At 36.3% G+C, this 20,429-nt stretch overlaps 1 protein-coding gene across 1 annotated transcript in view; it reads left to right on the plus strand.

The window, feature by feature from the left end:
* The window catches only part of IL1RAPL1 (interleukin 1 receptor accessory protein like 1), a gene marked incomplete at both ends in the record, with an annotated part of 599,815 nt that overhangs the window by 457,139 nt on the left and 122,247 nt on the right, over window positions 1-20,429 (plus strand). The gene's annotated exons all lie outside the window — the stretch shown is intronic.

Raw genomic sequence — 20,429 nt, forward strand, 5'->3', positions numbered from 1 at the left:
CTAGAGAGTCTAAAGAATGAAAATCCAACATGATACATATAATCAGTTTTATTCCCTGGTAAATTCTATACATAATATTTTTATTTTATGAAGGCTATAGAAGGATAAATTATTTTAAAGTGAGCAGTCTACCTTTAAAAGTAGCTTTTTTAAAGGGAAAGTGTGTGATTATGGCATCCACATGTAGCCTATGTATATTATAGGCATGAGTAGGATCAGATTACTGTAGCTGTAGATTTTACAGGCTGTATGGAACAACAATAAATTAAAAAAACAAACATTTTCTCATGCAGATATGAAAACCCACATCCTGCTTCATTGTCTTTATGGTAGTAAGCCATAAATATGTTTTAACACACAAGGAGAAGTTGGGTTTTACCATTTTTGAATGTTTTCTAATAGATAAGAAAATATATTTTTAAAAATATATTTTTTACTTTTTTAAAAAATTTTTTGTTTAAACATAAATGGGGAAATACAATAAAAAGACCTTTTTTTCAATAGATTTCATTCTCCGTTATGCATCTGTGCTACTCAGTTTTGTCTACTTAAAACATTGATCTAGAGAATATTTATTTTGCTCTAAGCAAAGATTGGAGAAGGAAAAAATAAAAAGGATCAGTCAATCATTAATAAAGGTCAAGACTTGTAAAGGTCTGTGCTGCCTCCTTAAAAACATAAGATGATAACAGAACTAGGTGGCTTGAGAAAGAATCTCTAATGTGTAGCTAAAGGAAATTGTGTTGCATTAATGTTAGGATTTTTTTCCCTTAATGACTAATGCTGGGAGAAAGTGACTCTGTCAGAATCTATACATTAATTTTGATTTAAGTGGAAAATACTATTAAGAATGTTTAAATTATATGTGTTTTTCTTAAGATTTCACTTTTAAAAACAAACTGCTTGGAGTCATATGTTAAAAATATCCTGAGGTAGAAGTCTGGCATATATAAGTAATGATTAAACTTATTTCAGAAGCATGATATAGAAAGGCATTATAAGAGTTTCTAAAGTCTCAAACTATTTTTGATTCTCCAAAGTCAATCATCTTCAGTTGTCTTTGCAATTCAAACCCTTGCCAGTACATAAGAGAAGTAGAGATTCTAGATTGTGTATCTCTTTATAGATATAAATGATTCAGAAGCCTGAGGACAATTGAAACAATTCTGTATTGGATAAACAATAAAATTGATTCTTTAAAGACTTAAAAAGCACTACTCTCAATATTTTATGCTAACTACATGTAAAATGTACCTTCTCTCCTTCCCAGGCTTCTCTGTCTAGAGGGTTGTACACTTTTCCCTTTAGTAATCTTCCCTGCCTGCTGGAGATAGAGGCTTTTACATGCAATACTGCTACCATATATTTCCTTCCCATAAAGGCCATAGCTATCAAATTTTTCCTTGATTCCAATTCTGTTTCTTATGTTTCTCTTCAAAAATAGCTAGCTTTCTATATTTAAACAGTCCCTACCACCCTTGTCATAAATATTTGTCTCTTGTCATGAATAATTATGATTTTCTAGTCTGTGTTCTGCCTTCTTTTACTGTTATTATTCTCAAGAGTTATTCTAATGTAACTGCAAAGGATTACCTGGAACTCAAACACTGTGCCTTTTGCAGAGCTATAACACCTGCTAGCGGTGGACTGTTCTCCACTTTTCTGTCTGAGAAGTATTTTAAAGAATTCAGTTTCCAATTAGTCTTTGGTTATACTGCTAGCAAAGGTGGGACAGACACTTCTTGTATCAGTAAAGCGAGAAAGATTTCTGTGAAAGGGCATTTTCTGGAACAGCAAAGTCTTCGCAAGTGGTAGTTCTTGTAATGAAAGGGACTTCTCTCCTGCTGAAGTTTCACCCAAATACCCTGAGAGTAGAAGAGAATTTCTCCTTCCCCAGTATCCTCCATAAAAGTGACAGTCATTGAACAAGACAAAATCATTATCTCAGAAACATCTTCATCCTCCCACATCCTTACCTTACCTCATCAGAAATTCAAGAACTCTGAACACCAAGAATCCTCTAACACCCACTCATGCATTTCATACATGGCAGATGTAGCTAAGACAAGCGTCATCCTCTTTAAGACCACTTATCAATGAAATACATTTTTTGGCGATGGCCAGACAAGGACAAAATGTGACTGAAATTATTAAAACTTGTTTGATTCACAGTCTCCTCATGATTTTCTGTATCTTTCTTTGTCACAAGAACTGCAAATTTCTTGAGGAAATACTTCTATTCTGCAATGTATGAACTCTGTAGAGCCACACCCAACTAGTCGTACCTGGTCATGGCAGCTGCTACCACAACAGCAATAATTGTTTTGCTCTTTCCTTGGAAAGAGCTTTAGGTTAAAGTTATTGCTCCTTAGGCCCTCCTTCTCCAGTGCACTCCATGAACCTTATAAAGGTGTAAACCCTGTAAAGGACATTGCCTTCTTCCTCATTCCCTTACCACTATCTTCCCAGCCAAGAAGAGGAAGAAAGGCAAAGAAGAGCAAACTTATTCCGTACAGTAAAAGTGTCCCTAAAAATTAAATGGGATAAATAAAAAATTCTACACTATCTATTCAATGCCCTTCTTATTAGAAGACATTTTACAACTGCCAGACATCCCACAGGACTCGACAAAGATGGAAGCTACCAGTGGGCCTTTGTATTTTTCATTTGATTGGCATCTTTGGATGCTGAAAACTCTCTCAGGTTATGGTGCAATCTCAGAATGAGTCCTTGCACTAAGATCCAAAAATATGCTGCTTAATATAGCTTTCATTTGGAATTTCAGCAGCTTTTCAAGGAATCAGACCATGTGTTTGGGTGCATCCACCATCTACCACACCGCCAATTTTAATAGAAAATAAAATGTAGAGAAAATCTTTCACATGCAAATGTGCAGTAAACACTATATGTAGAGAGTACAGATTTCAAAACACTATTTATTAGTACTCTGCTCCACACTGATCCCAAATGAACCCATTATTTGCAGGCCAAAGCCTCCTGATGTTTCAGCAGCACAGAGAACACTAGCTTTTGGAAGGGATTAGATTATAAGTAAAGACACTAAAATGCATACTACTGAGTTTAGCTCACCTGATTTTTATTGATAATTCTGATATTTAGAAATCTTCCAATATTTCATGCCTGGTGTTTTGGTCAAATTTCAGTGAACAACCTAAACTTTAGAAATAACTTCAGAGTCATTTGAAGTGTCTTTCAAAGACCTCTAGCCAGACAACTGGCTCTGAGAAAGCAGAAAAATATGTGTGGCAATTAGTGCAAGAAATAAGTAGATTATGTGTAGGTGTAACAGGCATAAACTGAGAGCCTCCAGCAAAATGAAAGATCCAGCCTGTTCCAAACCAGAGGTTCAGGCATGAGGCGGTTGAAATGCAGGAAGCCCACAAAATCTCTGCAGGGGTTGAGCTAAAACAAGTAAATACAGGCAAACAGCAGAAAAGGAGGAGGGAATCACACAGTGCAACATAGCCACAGTCCATTATGAGAATATCATTAGGACAACACATAGTCCCCATATTGTGGCAGAGGAAAACGAAATCCACAGACTCCCTCTTTGGGGTACTGGACTGCACTACAAGCAGCAGCTAAATGCAGAAAAAAAGGGAGGATTTGTATTGTGGCTTATGTGTATGTGTAGGGTGATGACTGTAATGAAAGGGCAGAAAGAACCTGTCTTGTTCATGATGCCAGGATTACAATAGATATTAAGTGAGAGATCCCTTAATAACATTCTAATTAAGTTAATGTCAGCCTGCAAGGATAATACTAATTTCTTCTGTTTCTTAAATGAAAACTGAAAGAAATGTAAATAAATTCTGTTGCAGGAAATATATTAATGTGTGAATTATATTAGACCACCATGATGGGTATATAGTTATCCAGTTGTGTTTCTGTTGAATACTTATACATAAAAGCAGATTTCAATAAGTGTAAGTATCAGAAAATAGGATGCATGTATGAGAAAATAGGAGTAAAAGAAAGAAAAAGTAGATAAGATGAAGAAAAAAGGTGGTCAGCAAGTGCTCTTGATTGATAGGGCACTCTTCACTTGGCCTTTGAAGCTCTAGCATTTCTATATCCATTTATCTTAAGTATTGTTTTTCATTTTTAAGCTTATTACTGTCACATAAGATTTGTGAGAATGACTGCTCATGACTAAAATCAGCTGTGGAGGATGATGTAGATCCTGTCTAGGAGAGCTCTGCACTAGCTTCGACAAGGGTGTGCTAGCCTTGTTTCCCTGTACCTCTCTGGACTATGCTGACCATGGGAAATTGCATTTGGTTCTGTATTGGTCTGTGATAGTCTGTGCCAAATTCTCTCTGTTGCTCACATTTTTCTCTGTGCTTGGAAGCAAAATCTGTGCAGTCATCAAATCCAAGCAGAACAGAAATGCCTTTAGAGGCCAGAAGTAGTTTTGCAATTATCATCAGGCAGAGAGTCTGTTCCTGAAGTTTCACTGCCCCTTTACATATATTCATTCACCCGCTGATACACGCAAGCAGTTCTTAGATAAAAAAGAGATTTTGTCCAGCAATTTGTCATGTTGACAAAGCTTTGATAACCTGAATCCTGGAACTTTCAGGAGCTAATTCTTCATTAAAGTTTTGGTTCAGTTGATTGGAACAGCTGAGAAATGTATAATTTTTTTCCCCCAGGAGTCATTTGTGTGAATCCAACTCATTAACTCCCCAAGCAAGGCTTTTACATGGGGTCTACCTGTAGGCCACCAACATTCATTTTGCAGTCCTTGCAGAGAGGCAAAGGCTTGGGTAGGCTGGAGAAAAGGAATTACTGTCACCTCCCAAGATGGGCCAGGGTTGGGAGATGTGGACATTTCCTCATGAGCCTGGTGGTCTACCGTAGTCAAGTGACTTTCCCTTCCCTGCCACACTTCCACTTTCACTGTACACATTCAGGGCTATCCCTTGTCAGAAAAGAGCAGAAAGAGCCATTGCAGAGTTACCAATAACTAATCAATGCCTTGTATAGAGCTGACTGTTTTAGGTCAGCGGTGGCATTAGCTGGGAGGAGCTTCTTCGGTGTCCCTGTAACAACTTATTTTGAAAAATGCTGATGAAAAAGCACCCCACAACCTGAGGTTTGGATGCAGTAGTGCACCTCTGAGGTACAGTGTCAAAGAGCTGTCAGAATGAGAAACATGGGTGCTGCTTGTGTCTAAGTGTCTAAATAGAATAGGACAACCAGGATAAAGTCATATTTTTAAAATCAAAATACATATCTTAAAATAGAAGGAAACAAGAAAATCGTGGTTAAGTAGTCATTTCCTCTTATGCCTACAGGGTTTGAAAAATGGGAGATATATTTCCATTAAAAGCTATGGGAGATAGTGTTGAGAATATTGTATATACTGGTAACACTCTTCCTGATTCAAACATAAATGAACACATGATAATGAGTTCTTAGCTTTTCTGACATTTTCACAGCATATAAAACTACTGGAGTGGTTTTTTTTCCATTTTTGATTTCTGAAAAGGTTTAGAAAATTATTTCATAAGTGAAACATTTCAAAGGATTTTTTCATATGTGTGACTCTTACAGATCTCTGTCAAGAGAATACAAGACAGGAAAGCTAAATATTTAACAACTCACTTCTTTTCCATTAATCATTGAGCTGTCAGGAAAGTTATGGGGATAAAGAGCTAACATCAGAGCATTATTGTGTAAAAGCATAATGGGAATCCTCAGTTATTTCAGTGTGGCTACTTATTGTGGAATGTCCTCCAACAGTAAAAAGTTATTTAAAAATGCAGTTCTAAAATAAGCTTTAATTAAATATTTATAAATTCTTTTGATTTTTAACACGTAGCTTTTATGGTTTCCTGTACGTGTCTGTAGGTAGAACAGCTATCATATAGTTTGTCCATATTCTATATTTTCCATGATATTTCATGATTTTCATGGGATGAGGAATGGGTTCTTAAAATATGATCTAAGGACAGAAAAGAGGCGGGGAGGGCAACAACCTTCTATTGACTCACAGTATGTGAAAGATGTGTTCTTCTTCAGGCAGAATAAAAATCTGAGTCAAAGGAAGATAGAAAGCTCACTTATCATGCTGGGGCTGGGAAAACTTTGGACATGAAGCTCTATTGCTCATGTAGCATGGAAAGACATTAGAGATGCTCTGGGTATCCTGCCTCCCCATGGAAAAATAAATTACTATTCACTTTTGTCCCCAGCATTTGAAATAGTGCTTCCCCAGATGCATTGACAAAATTCCTTCCCTTATATAAGAAAAGCATAGGGATTTTCTAATTCCTATGTCCCGAATCATGGGGATATAAATTACTTCTTTGTACCCCCTTGTGCAGCAAAGGTAACTCTTTTATATGAGACTCTGGGTTTTAATGTTAAATGAAACCTTAAAGTCTTCTATCTTTTAGCAAAATTTTCTCTTCATAACCTAAATAAAACAGTTTAATTTGAAGCACCACATGTAATGTCCACAAGGATTTTCCTTAAACCCACAAATACTTTTAAGCTGTGTAATGAAAATATTTTCTTGAGAAATATACCTAATTCCTGATGAAAAAGAAACTAGGTGGAAAACATGGGGAAAAGAATTCCTTGTAGGCTTACCTTAATCTGCTTGTTTCTCTTGCTTAGCTCAGGTTGCCATCCCCATGGGTAAACAGGGCTGACCCTCTTTAGTGTGTCCTCAGTTCAATCACCACATGCAGGATAGTAACACCTCCATCTGTGCACGTGGAATTTTGTTAAAACATTCCAATTCTATCCAGGAAAGTCTGCCTGCTGTTACTCTCACTTAACTTCATGCCAAAGTCTCTTACTAGCAAATACATCCACCTGCTTTGTAAAGGGCCAGATGATCTGTCTGTAGTGTTATCTCTTAGTGTCCTGAGGAAGAGAAGTCCAATATGGCCATTCCTGAGCAAAAGCTACAGAAGCTGCCTGTCACTCTAAAAGGGTCAACAAATCATAATTCAGTAGTTAACACTGTAATACTGTATCTCTATTTTTATAGAGGAGCTATGCTTTCAAAGTATTCAACAATTTCATATTTTAAATTATCAGAATCAGCAAGTGCACTGTGGTCCATTTTTCCTTCAAAAGTATTTAATGTTTTTGCCCCACCTGCTTTTCATCTTGTAATATTTGTGTGAGATGAGCAGCTACTGACTTCCAGGAACAGTTTGCTGGGTATATGAGCTGCTCAGTAATAGTGAGGGGTGCATACTTTCACCATATAGTTCAGAGTGTGTTTTGTCATCATCCTGAAGAGATTTCTTTTCTTATCCTATTTCTACTCCTATTGCTTTCTTTGACTATATGGCTGTTTCTGAAGCTGTTCTTTTTAATATTTGTTTTATAGTTTGTCTCAGAAAGCTGTTAAACAAGTGACAAGCAATCTATCAACTGGGTGGTAGCACAGTGATTTTAAATTTGCATTAGCTGAAGGATACCAGACTTGCTCATTGCTCATTGCTGAAGCAATTTTGTGACCCAACCATCTTTCATCTTATGCTTTACCTGCAGGCTGGCCTTGTCCTGTGCCTCTTTGCTTTCCCTATATCTAAAGCAATAACCCTTTCTTTCCCACCCTACCAGGAGCTGGGATCACAAAAGTTAGATTTGTTCTTTCCCTGTTGCTGCAATAAAGCTGCTCCTCAGCAACACAAATGATGGGATTCTGGGTCCTTAGATGGTTTGGGTGGAGTGCAATAACCTGAACAAAGAGCAGAGAAGGAGAGAAACCCAGTGCTGTCATAGGTTATGACAGAATTTTACCTCTGGGGCATCTTCTGCTCTTAAGGACATTAAGGATGAGACAGCCGTGGTCTTGGTCACACGTTCATTTTATGACCTACCTTAGTCCTTTGTGCAGGAAGTTTGATAATAAGTAATGTTGAAGCATCAGTGTTGTTGGTGGTGGGTGTTTGGGTGGGCATGCAAGTCACAAAACATCTCATTGGTAACATTCCACCACTACCCCGAGCACACCTAAAACACAGAGATGTGCCTGTGCCTTGGTGATCATATGTGTGTGCCCTCACACTGTGCATAAATAAATAAAAAAGGACTTAAAAATTATCTAGTGGCTGCTGAGGCTTTTGTGCTTTTTGCACAGGCCAGACTCTACCCTGTACTGTCCAGCCTCCACTAAAGCCCAGGTCTGGAGGCTTTTGGACTTGGCACTGGACAGCTCTGTCAGGAAGCTAGAACTTTGTGATTTACAGCCAACTCACCAAAATCCCAAAAAGCAGATCTCACATTGCTGGGTTATACTTTGTTTTGGTTTGGTTTGTTTTTGGTTTTTTTTCTCAGAGCCCTGAATTCCATCTCAAGAAAAGCTGCTTTTAAGGTGTCTCTCTTGGGAAATCTGTCTAAAAGCCATGCATTTTTCAGGGCCAGGAGACAAAACCAAATCTCCTCAGATAGCCCAGAGGAGAGGCATGGTGCTCAGCCTTATCTTGTGAAAGATTCACAAATGTGTTTCCAGGGACTGTATCCTCAGTAATCCATAGTATTTGGTCACTGAAAAGACATTGCAATTACTGGCCTGTGCATTCATGGGATGAGCAGGGAACAGAAATGCCAAGTGCTACCACTACGATATTGGTAAAGTCAAATGGGATGAGAATCAGCACCAAACGTGGGTAGGAACACGCTCATCTACCTGTTGGCAGTAACTGTTATGAACTTTCCCTCTTTGGAATAACTCAAAGAAAATCAAAAGCTAAATCAAAAGTATTATCAGGTTGACAAAACAGAGAGCTGTGTATTTTTGAACATACTAATTCCCAAATTTAAAAAAATATATAAGTACACACTTGACAATTGATTTCTATAAGGGTACAATCAGGTTTCAGGCTTCTCACTGACCTACTGAGTATTTGGGCTCTTTTTCCTATGCATTCTGTTGTGAAGAGGTAAAATACCCCCCTCCCAACACCACCACCCTCAAGTAAAATAGAAAATAATTATAATTAATAATTTTCTGCTTCAAGACTAACTTCCAGTGACTTCAAATTAAATTCAGATGGGATTCTTTTCATAAGTTCTGTCATGTCCTTGAAACCAGTACTGAGCTGTATTGTAAAAGGAGTCCCGTTTGTGAGTGTGGTTAACTGTCTAGTTATTTGCCTTTTTTTGGTTTATATGTCTACTGAGATCCACCAAGGCAATCCATTTTCAGCATTTTTTAGACTAAGATGCCTCTTTTATTTTTTTATTTTACCTAACACATTTCTTAAAAAGAGGTAAATATTTAAATTGCATCTTTATATTATTGCTTATGTTTAGTAGATATGTCATATTTTTGCAGTTGCTATTCAGAACAGCTGAAAAAAAGAACCTCTTTCAAAACATGTTGTCTATGTTCCCATTTGCATAACTTTCTTGTGTGTCTCTTGCCTATGCTGTAATAGCTTGTCTTTGAACAGCAGTACAAGCATGGCTCCTGTGTGTATGTGTTAGCTTACAATTCACTCACAATTCACTTAAAAATCACTTACAGTTATGGTATTGGTTGATGTTTGACAGCTACCAAGTTGTTCTTGTGCCCATTCACAGAGGTAGAATCATTCTATTTATAAGTAAGAAACAAAGTGGTGGCTAAAAGAAAATCCCATAGAGCTTCTAAAGGAGTTATTCAATTACTGACTTTAAATTGTGAACAGCTATGCTCCATATATGTCCATTGCAGTTACATTTTTGGAAATTCACTGTAGACCCAGATCAAGTTTTGAAGATCAGTGAAATAGATATACAATACATTGTAGCCACACACCTTTACTTTATATAAGGGTCATTTCAAGTTTCATTTCATTAGATAAAATATGAATTTTAAAATGTGAAAAACAACAAAACATCCACAATTTAACTAATATGAAGTACTTTGTACTTTTCAAAATCCATTTGACTTTAAACCTTAAAAAAAAAAAAGAATACATGAGATTATAACTACAAATTTTATTTCAAATCAAAGATATCACAAAACACATTGATTAAGTGAATAACAAGAAAATACAGATTATTCTGGGTAACTGCTTATCTCCTATTTCTGTGTATTGAAGAACATTTTACAGCAGCAGAGAAGGCTCCTATGTGCAAACAGTCCTTATGTATTTTCTAGCAATACCAGTGCAACTAAAAGTCAAAGGGAAGAAAAGAAGGTGTCAAAGTTATTAATGGATCAGTGAGATATTTTTTCAGTGGAAAGAATAGAACAGATTAAATAAACAACAAACCCATTAAAAACAGACTCTACCTAAAGCTGTCAGAGACCCACCACTGGCCAAACAGATTGAATTTTCTACTTTCTCTGTGTAATTGTTTCTCACAATTAAATATTAATTAGACTTTAACTGCTGCCTAAGCAGATGTAATAACACATATCACAAGCATGAATTCAAAGTGTAGCTCTCAGATACATTTGCTAAGTATGTAAGGTTTATTTTCCTGAGGGGTCTTCTTTTCTTGTAAGCTCTTCCCATGCTCTTTAATATATGGAGATAACTGAAAAAATTGTATAAAATCTGTGAAGTTAGAATGCATTATTAATGAATCTTTCCCTGCTTAAGTCAGTAGATTTGAAAGCTAAGATAACAATACCTATTTTGCAGAATAAATGAAAGTGGTTTCTTTGCAGTTTTAGAAAGATAATTTCTTTGATTTATTGTTGTTTACTTAAAAATGCAACCATGAGATAGGCACAGTTGTATTACCTGACTAGCATTAATAGAAAGGATAAGTTTCAGTTGTCCAAGGTTTAGACATAGGCAAAATGTTTTTGTGTAACCACTCTTTGTGACCAATTGCCTTCAAAGACAGTCTTATTTTCCCCCATTTTTTAAGAGTGAAGTAGTATCTTTTTGCTAATAGGAACAGGAGTTTCAAAGTTCAGATATGCTCTTGTTGAGTGAAAGGTTATACTGTTATTTCAGTATTAATACAATAATTTTATAAATGAAGTTAGCAGAAAATGTGCTAAATACAAATGTAGTTCAAGTGCAGACAGAAATGTGAAAACCTGAGCAGATTATGTGATCTATTAATTGCATTTAAGTCATTCAGCAATATTACTATTCATTAGTAGACTATATTACTATTCAGTAATCTTTGAGACACACATATACATGTGTTCACATTGTAGATATAGCCTTCCTAACATTTGTGACTGTATCTTCACTGATAAAAGTAAACCTCTTACCAGGTACCCAAATATCCCAGGACAATTGATGTGTTCCACCTCAGGAGTAGTGCTCTAGACCAGAGGAATCACTCAGCAGATCATGATATCTTTAAGCAGCAAAGCTTAAAGACAATTTATAGGTCGAAATCCACTGTTCTGCACGGAGTGCTGTGGATTTCAATGCATAGATTCTGGCCTCATATGAATACCCTACTGCTGAACTTGCAGAGGTGGAAGATATAAATGAAAGTGTCTGTTCAAATCACCCTTGGGTTTATTCTGGTTCAGAGTTTTTGGACCTGGGTATTGAAAAAAGATCAATGTCTGCTTGAAACTTTGTACTGTGCTGCCTCTGCATTTCAGAAAACATGAGATCAATGAATAGGTCTACCAGAACATTTGAGAATGCTTAAGATTTTTTTCCTCTCAGAAGAATATAAAGGGCAGCAGAAATGTTTGGATCACCCTTTCTCTGTTTCATGAAAGGGGATTGGAGAGTTGATAAACAATAGAATTAAATTCTGGCAAGAAGGCCAAAAAAACTGAAATAGATTTTATGAGAGTATATTTGTTATGCTATCAAGAAATTAGATGTTAACTCACAGAAAGAAGGAATAAAAATTGTACTCTGGAAACTAATGATGAAACTAGAAGAGACATACACAAGTTTGAAACAAAGTACAGTTCCTTGCTTTGTTGTTCTTTACTCAGCTCTAGGCTAGATGACGCCTTAGACTCATGGAATCATTTAGGATGGAGAAAACCCCTTTAAGATCCCTGAGTCCAACCATTACCCCAGCACTGCCAAGTCCACCCTTAAACCCGTCCCCAAGTGCCACATCTACACATCACCTGGTCCTGCATGTACCGTGTCATGGCACTCATTCTGAGCTGCTCCATGGCCTTCCTGGCACTGGTGGGTATCTAAGTGGTGTTGCCCTGCACACAACAGAGAATGAGAAAAGAAAAATCCCTGCTTGTTACTTAATACAGTTTAGCTTTCATATTTCATTATGTCAATTAGGGTCTGAAATTTTCTTTTCACGGGATTTTGGTTTATAAATTTGAGTAATCAATGGAAGTATTTATTCTTCACTTACATTGACTAAACAATAACATAGTTTTACCACTGAGAATGTGCAATATCTTGGTATCTCATTAATACTATACTTCAAAGCTTTTTTTTTTTTTTTTAATTTGAGGTCAATCTTCATTGTTGTTTAGCATTTAAATGATTATTCATGGTTAATGCTCAAGAACATAAGCTTTTTCTAATGAGTTTTATGGGACATGCTGTCACTGCAAGGAGGATTGTCTCTTTTTTTATAGTTCAGAAAAAAGCCAGAAACATTAGCAAAGCAGACAAGCCCTGGCTGTCTATCTGCCTTCTTTTCATGATGTACAGATTAATGTCACAGATTAGTGTCTGGCCCTCAGGGAAGATGACAAAGCACTGTTTATTCTTGGTCATTAATGCACTGCATTATTGTAAGGAAAACTCAAAGCTCTTTCACCCAGTACTTTGCACATGACCTTTTCACCCATCCCTCTTACCAATGGATGTGCTGTGGGCTGTTTCTTCAAAGCTCAGAAGGATTTCGGATATCTCTTCATCCCTCCTCTGTGCAGCTTTTACAGTGCCTCCTCTCCTTTGTGAGTCAAAAATTTCCAAAGGTGGCACAGAGCATTTTGAATAATTTCTTACTCTCCATCCATCTCTGAAAATACCTGTTTCTCTCCACTGCTTATTTTGGTAATTTGCCCTCAAACTGCAGATCTATTTATCTATCTCATGTTAATAATCTGAAGAACTACTCCTTTCCAGGATACCTATCCACTCTGGACAAGCCCCATGGTGATGTGGAATGAAGAAGTATAACCTGAGTTTATCACTCACTACACAGAACTCAGACACATGGGCTACATTTGCCAAAAATGTACCTCCTCCTTCAGCTGGCCTCAGGAATGAACAGCTGAGGAAGATGCTGATGGGAAAGGAAACCTAGGAAACCTTGCACTAGGAAATCATGGACTGAAATTTGGTCCTGGATATCAGAGTCTGGAAATCTGTGTTTAATAAAAACAATGTGGCAGTCAGTGTAAAGAGACCAGCACACTCTAACAGTGGAGTGTAGCTGTCCATGAGAAAGCCGTAGAACGAGGTTTACCATCCCTTTATAGCAAAAGGGACTAAATCAAGGTAAATTCACTTCTCTTAAAAGAGCTCACACCAGTCTCATACTGTGAAAGGAAGATAAGGAGCACAGGGTGGAAAAGGGTGGAAAGTGAGGCATGTGTAAGAATCCAGCAGAGCATCTTTTACCAATGTCAGCTTTGAAGTGCTAGAAAAGGAAATGGAAGAAGTCCAGTGTGTAGGAATAGAGATGAAAGCTTAAATTGATCCACCTTTCTTATAAGGAGTCCATTGGAGTGGCTGACAAACTCTCATTTTAGTATCAAAAACAAACTGTTCACATAAATTGCACAATTGAGCTCATTTGATTTCTGCAGCTTCACCTGCAAACTTCAATTTATACCTTTCATATATTTTTCCTATTAGTATTGATGCAAGATGGGGTATGCAATTTGCTTTACCACTCCAAATATAAGAAGAATCTGTTCTCACCATGAAATATGCACAACCCAAGCTCATGTTTACAGCACTTTCATTTGCAGAGCAAGGTAGTAATAGACTCCTTCAGGCTCTTAAATATTCAAATTTGCCACTATAAAGAAGAATTCAGGGATTCCAGGTTTATTGTCCAAAGAAGAATACAGTAAAAAAGCATAGGCTTTTCCTTTCAGAAATGAAATTTTCATAACTAAAATTGTAAAATCTTTAATTCTGTAAAAGCTTTCTGACTAAAAGTTTCAATAAAGAAAAAAACAAGAAAGTATTTCTTAGCATCCATGACCCTCTGGAGTATAATAACAATTCCACAGTTTTAAGATACAAGTGGAAGTAGATGCAAAAAGCATGGATAATTTTTATGTTCTCTGAATTAGTCAGAGTACCATAGTATGAGTTAATGGATTATGCATTTGTATTCAGTAACATCTAATAGTTTCCATGAAAAGCAATAAAAATTGGAAGTTAGTTAAACATTTGGGTGGGCGAGGCCTTTTAAATATTAGCAGTATCATGAATGCTTAGAATTAACCATATATATCCTTTGCTTTATATTAGAATTCATTTAAATAAAATTATAAGTGCCAATGTAAATAAGGATTTCAGTGGCAGTGATGATCATAAATTATACATTTCTTTAAACTTTGCTTCATGTTTTCTGCTGCAAGTCAATCCTATTGATATTTCTACCAAATATGTACTTGGTATTTAAATTATGTTCTCAATAATTGCAAAACTACACACATAAACTTTGTGCTGCTGACCAGGCATCTTTATTCTCACACATGTGGATATATCAAGTAGTCAGCCAAAAAATATTGTGAAAACTCTGTACCCTTATGAACTCTGCACCCTCACTGGCTTTGTTTGTGTGTTTCTGTGGGCATATATGTTTAAATCTGAAAATCACATTGCTCCATAGAGTTTGCTTGGGTTTTTTTAAAGAACATAACTGAGTAAACATTCTAAACCCTCTAATTAGTTATGGGTCATCTTTATGGGTTGATATGGTTGCTTCATTTACAACTCTGCACTTACTCATCCTCTCTCCTTAAGCCTCTACATCTTCATCTAACCTGGTATTCACTTGTAAGCAGCTTCATGGCAGCACCTGCTCTTGCAGCACAATGCAAGGCAACTTCTGCTCTGCTTCCAACACAAGGGTGGTCCTTCACTTGGTAATATTCTCAGGTTGCCCAAATTTTTTTCCATTCCCCTTACAGTGGCCTCAGAGAACTCCAAACAGCATTTTCCATTTTGTTAAACTAAGTGGCTGGACAAAATCAGTGAAAAAGTATAAAAGAGAGAAACAGTTACAAAGTGTATTTATTAGTGCTGTGAAGAGAAAAGCTGAATACTTTTTGAGCTGTCAGGTAGGACACATCTGTGGAAACTCCTCATGACCTTTTGGCAGATACTTCCTCCTACACTTATACTGAACTAGTAAGTCCATAGGGAGTCAAGGAAGCACCTTGCTACCCATCAAGAAGCAGAAGTGATTCACCTGCAGTGATCCATCTTTCTATCTCTAAGTTCCCTCTGACAAGTGGTGACAGTTGCAGTGCTATTACTGCCATTGGAGGGGGGCAAATAATATGCATGCTTTTGATGGAGTGGTGATAGTACTAGCCAACTATTTTGCAAACAAAATCAAATATGACCTGGACATTAGCTAGTCAGGACTTTTATGACGTGTCTAGACTGTCTCTTCAGAAGAAGCATTATACCACCTCCTCCACTGTCCATATATGGATGCCAGTATTGGTTATTGGATATTATTGGATGTCAGCTTAGCCAGAAATGCAGCCATACCTGGCAGTGTGAGTGAGAAGCTCAAATATCTTGCCTTTCAATTCAGAGTAGATTTTCATCTGGCTGGTTAAAGCTATGAGCAGACTAAGTCTGCATCTGCCTGGAATGTAAAATATTTAAAATATGGGACATGGTGAGACTGATCTGAGATGGAGTTGTCATTTTTAGACTCTGGAGTAGGATGGGATCCATTGGGCACCGGATTCTCTGTATTCTCATTTGGAATCTGATCCTCTTGTGCTGCCCTTTAAATCCATATTATTACTTGTTTCCTTTGATTTCTTTTGCAGGTCTTATTCTCCATGCTCATCTATGGATAGCTGGCCCATCTATACTTGTAGGCTAATCCACATTTGACCTATTTCAGATATTTTCTTCTTCTGTCAGATGAATGCTTCACTTACATGGCCCAAGTTATCAAGAAAGAATTTTCAGCTTTCTTTTGTGGTGTCCTTACTGCTAGAAAGAACTTCCACAAAGATATGTTAACATCCTCCTTCAAAATCCACGCTAATACTCTCCTTTGCTGTGATGCTGTGATGAAATTTGGAAAATAGATAACTACTATGAGAATACTGCTGGTTTTAATGCCATCATCTCATTTTCCCTTGCATTTTTCCATCTGCCTATAACAATCTGCTACCTCTAATCTTAAGTGTATATTATAGATTTAAGAACATCAAGATAAAGATCAACTGTGAGTGTTGCAGTCTGCAATGATAATGGTCTGCTACATGGTTGAAATTCTTAGACATTATAATAATGTCAATTATCATCATTTGTCAGAGCCCAGAGATTATGATTTCATTCCCCTGCACTTACAGCTAAAAGCTAGGAAATATAAAATTATAATTCTTTTTTATAGAATGTTTTCAGGTTTCATCAATTAAAGAGGAAAGATGCTTATAACATTGTTGAAAAGACAGCAATGAGGAAAGCTCATATCTTGTCACAGTCGTTTCATTCTGAAAAGTCTTGTTTGATGGGGGAGGGTGCTCCTATTTCTTCTTTAAAAAACACAACAATATGTGTATATTTATTCACAGACAGTAAAATATCTTTAAAAGAGATGTGAGGAAGGAGATTGAATCAAACAGAATCATGAAGCTCTATTTATCCTATTTCTACATGCAAACCTAGAGTACCAGAAGTGGCCAAAATAACATCCTCACAGGTGAAGGGGAAAAAAAAAGTTAAAATGCTTCTGTTCTGATGAAGAAATCTTTCATCACAAAATAATACAATGGTTCTGTCATCTAACAGAATGTATCTTTTTAAAGTGTTTGCTCTGTGACAAAATGAGGAAAATCATTTACAAGCTCTGTTGCAGTCCTGTGAGGAAGCATTAATGTCCAAAAAGCACTTTCAAAGCCTTAGGCAGAATATACCAAAATCACCTGCCCTCAACCTTTTTAAAATACATATCCTTAGCAATAAATTATTTTAATAATTTCAAAATAATTGGGGTTTTTTATTATTTTATTATCATTTTCATGGTTACGTAAATTTAGTATAAGTATATATAGAACATAAATGAATGAATGAATGAATGGATGAATGAATGGATGAATGAATGGATGAATGAATGAATTTTTCAGGCCAGCAGTAAGGAAATGTTTCAGTGTGTTTTGAAAAGTTCACAATTTAAAATGATCTACAGAAAACCCTGCAGCTACCTGCTTTTACAGGGTGCATGGAAATCTAAGAGATTTATACAAAATCTTGGGAGGTGTGAATTGCATAGAGGAATTGGGTTTGTTTCTGTTTACATTTATTTAAGGTTTTCTAAAGCTTGCCAGCAGAGTTCAATGAATATTGAGTAAAAAAAAAAAAAACATGAACTCATGTTAAAACACATTAAATACTTAAACATACTTTCATGTTATCTGCAAACTTTCCTTCATAGAATATGCTGGGTTTTTTCAAGTAATTATTGCATAATAGACAGTGTAATGGCTATGAACAGATAAATAATGTGAATGCTTGGGTTAAAATAATTGCAAAATCTGTTAAATCACCTATATTTTGCTATCTGTTCATGTTTATAAAAGTTTGCAACCAAAACAGTAATTCTGGCTTTTCCCTATTAATGCTTAACCAGATAGATGTTTCAAGCTGCTAGAAGACAATATTTACAAGAAAAACAATAATTTAGAAAGTCCTAACAGTGATGGTGATGCTTTCCCTGTGCCTGGGAAGTGCTTGGCCCTACAAGGTGTCCTGAAGGGCACCAGGGAATGTGCTCTCTCCAACTTCAGCATACCTCTTACACTCATTCTCCACACAGGCTTCTTGACACGTTTCTGGCAGTGAAGAAGTCTCCACTTTTCAGTTAAATATAATGACCAGTTTTATTTGTTGCTTAAACCCTTATGTTTTTTGGAGGTAATAGTTGAATATCAGTAGTTGAATATTAGTCGCATATCAACTAGCAGCTCTGATCAGGAAGAGGAATATAAACATATTGATTCAGATAATCAGCAAGTCCTGAAGCAAGTGAAATAAGCAGTAAGAGAATCAGACATTTCAGAAAACCCACAAAATTAAATACAGTTTAATAAAATGTGTGGGTTAGAATATTGGCCATATCTGCAAAAGTTAATGCTGTATAACTGAAAAACAATGGGAAATGTTTACAAAATGAAATATCCATAGTTGCTGTAGTTAAATGATTATTGGAATTTTAGAGACGTTGAATTTTAGAAAATGTCTTCTGCTTTAGTCATCAAACCACTCATTCAAAGGAAATATACAAAAATATAAGGCAGATGATCTCTGATAAAACTAACATTTTGGGATAGTTTTTCTGTGAAGCACTTGGAGCAGGGTAAGGTTTACTGGTCAGTAATAAAAATTTATATTTTTCTTTCAGAAAAACAACTGTGTACTTCTGAAACATGTCAAAAAGATTTAACAAGAGACCTCCAAACTTTTACTATTTTTGAAGGATAACTCAGTCTCATAATAAACATAGCATCAGTGTTTGCATTCCGGTTGGAACTACCATCCAGGAAGGAAGGCTTCCTTGTGTTGCTGCTGCATAAGAAAAGGTATTAAGGGCGTATCACAACACTATAACATCCTCTGAAGAAAAAGAGTTAGCCTTAGGATTAGGCAAGAAAACGAGTTACATTGCCTCTAAGTCATAAATTCCTCTAATTCCCCTACTCTTGCTTCCCAGAGAAATAAGAAAGTTTCTTTTCACCTTTGTCATGGAGTATCCTCTGAGATACTCCCGATTCTCTAGGATTCAGAATGTATTTATTAGTGTTTATGATTATTCTTAAAGCTGAAGTCATAGCCTTAAGGAAGTTAGGTCTGATATCTATAAAACCTCCACCCCAGCAGCACCAGGCCAAGTGCTCAGGTGTATAATGTGAATTTTAGGTTTCTTCCTGGGGTAAAATAAGGAATATTTGTATATAGTTTGAATCTCTCCAGAAGTGACTATTACTGTACGTGAAGGAAAATTGTATTTATTGACTTCTATTCGGTACTCTTCTCAAATGACAATAACTAACTCTGAACAGAAGTAGACAACTACTTGTTACAATACTTTCTCCCTCAATTTATAAACTCTGTGCTTCTTAAGAGAACAAAAATACTTCTTTAAAACTAAAAGCCATTACTTAAAGTTTGTCAGACTGCAAGAAAATAGCTTATCAATTATGCAATACCAAGAGATTTGCCCAAGCCAAAAGCACCTCTCAGGTAACTTTCTTTGAAGTGACTGACAATCCTCTTTCCATTTCCCCTTTGTCACGCAATCCCTGAGGTGATATTGCAGACTGCAGCCCCACAGTGTGTAACAGACTGTTCTGAGAGTAACATCAAGCATTTTCTGTTCAGCATATGACTGTTATCAGCCACTGATAGCATATTTTCCACCTTGCTCACTACTGACAGGTAGAACTCGTCCTCAATCCCCCAGAGATGGGATGGAATGCAGGATTAGCTCTTTACTCAGGTGTCCTCTTTTTGACGAAATCAAGTGGAACTCCTTTAGCAGCAGTTTCCCACAAAGGAGATCTGGCTTGTTAGGAGGAAAAGAAACCACTGGAAAATAGATGAAGCATCAGGACAGATACTAAATTTAGGAATGATCTGTGTATAACATGTGGAATAACCAGAGTAGCAACCAAGCTTTCTTTGCATCTCCAAGATGAGAGTGTTTTCTTTATTCTGTTAAGGATGCACACGAGGATGTGCCCTTTGTCATCTATGGAAACAGAACTGGTGCCATCGATTGTCTGGTTTGACCCAAACAAGTCCTGTCACAACATGAACAGGTCACGAGACTGGTTAACCTATTTAGTGCCAGTGTTACATGGCAGTTTCCTGTTCTTAACAGAGTTTATGAAGTGGCAGAAAAAGAGATATCCTTTGGAATTGAATGTAAGGAAATTATGGTTGCAGATGTATCCCTTTCTCTTTTTTTTTTTTCCCCCCCACTGTGCTAGTTTCCATCTTCTTGGACTTGAAAGTCAATTTATAAGGCAACAGTATGGAGTATTTAATATATTCTTATTCTTCAAGAAACATTTAAAATAGGGATTTACATAATATTTTCATTCAGCTGTTTTTTATTATGGAGTCATCTGGTTTTGTAGTATTTCAATTAATAGTTAGAAAATATTTTTTAAATTAAATTCTCAGATAAACACATATGTACAAATGATAGAGGCAGAACATTTACTCAAACCACTGTTTGTTATCATACTTCCATTTTCCGTTAATAACATCTTTTTATTGCTGTAAAAAAATTGTTTTCATAAATCACATTAAATTACA

The sequence above is a fragment of the Coloeus monedula genome (assembly GCF_965178545.1).
Source record: "Coloeus monedula genome assembly, chromosome: 3".
NCBI classification, from domain to species: domain Eukaryota; kingdom Metazoa; phylum Chordata; class Aves; order Passeriformes; family Corvidae; genus Coloeus; species Coloeus monedula.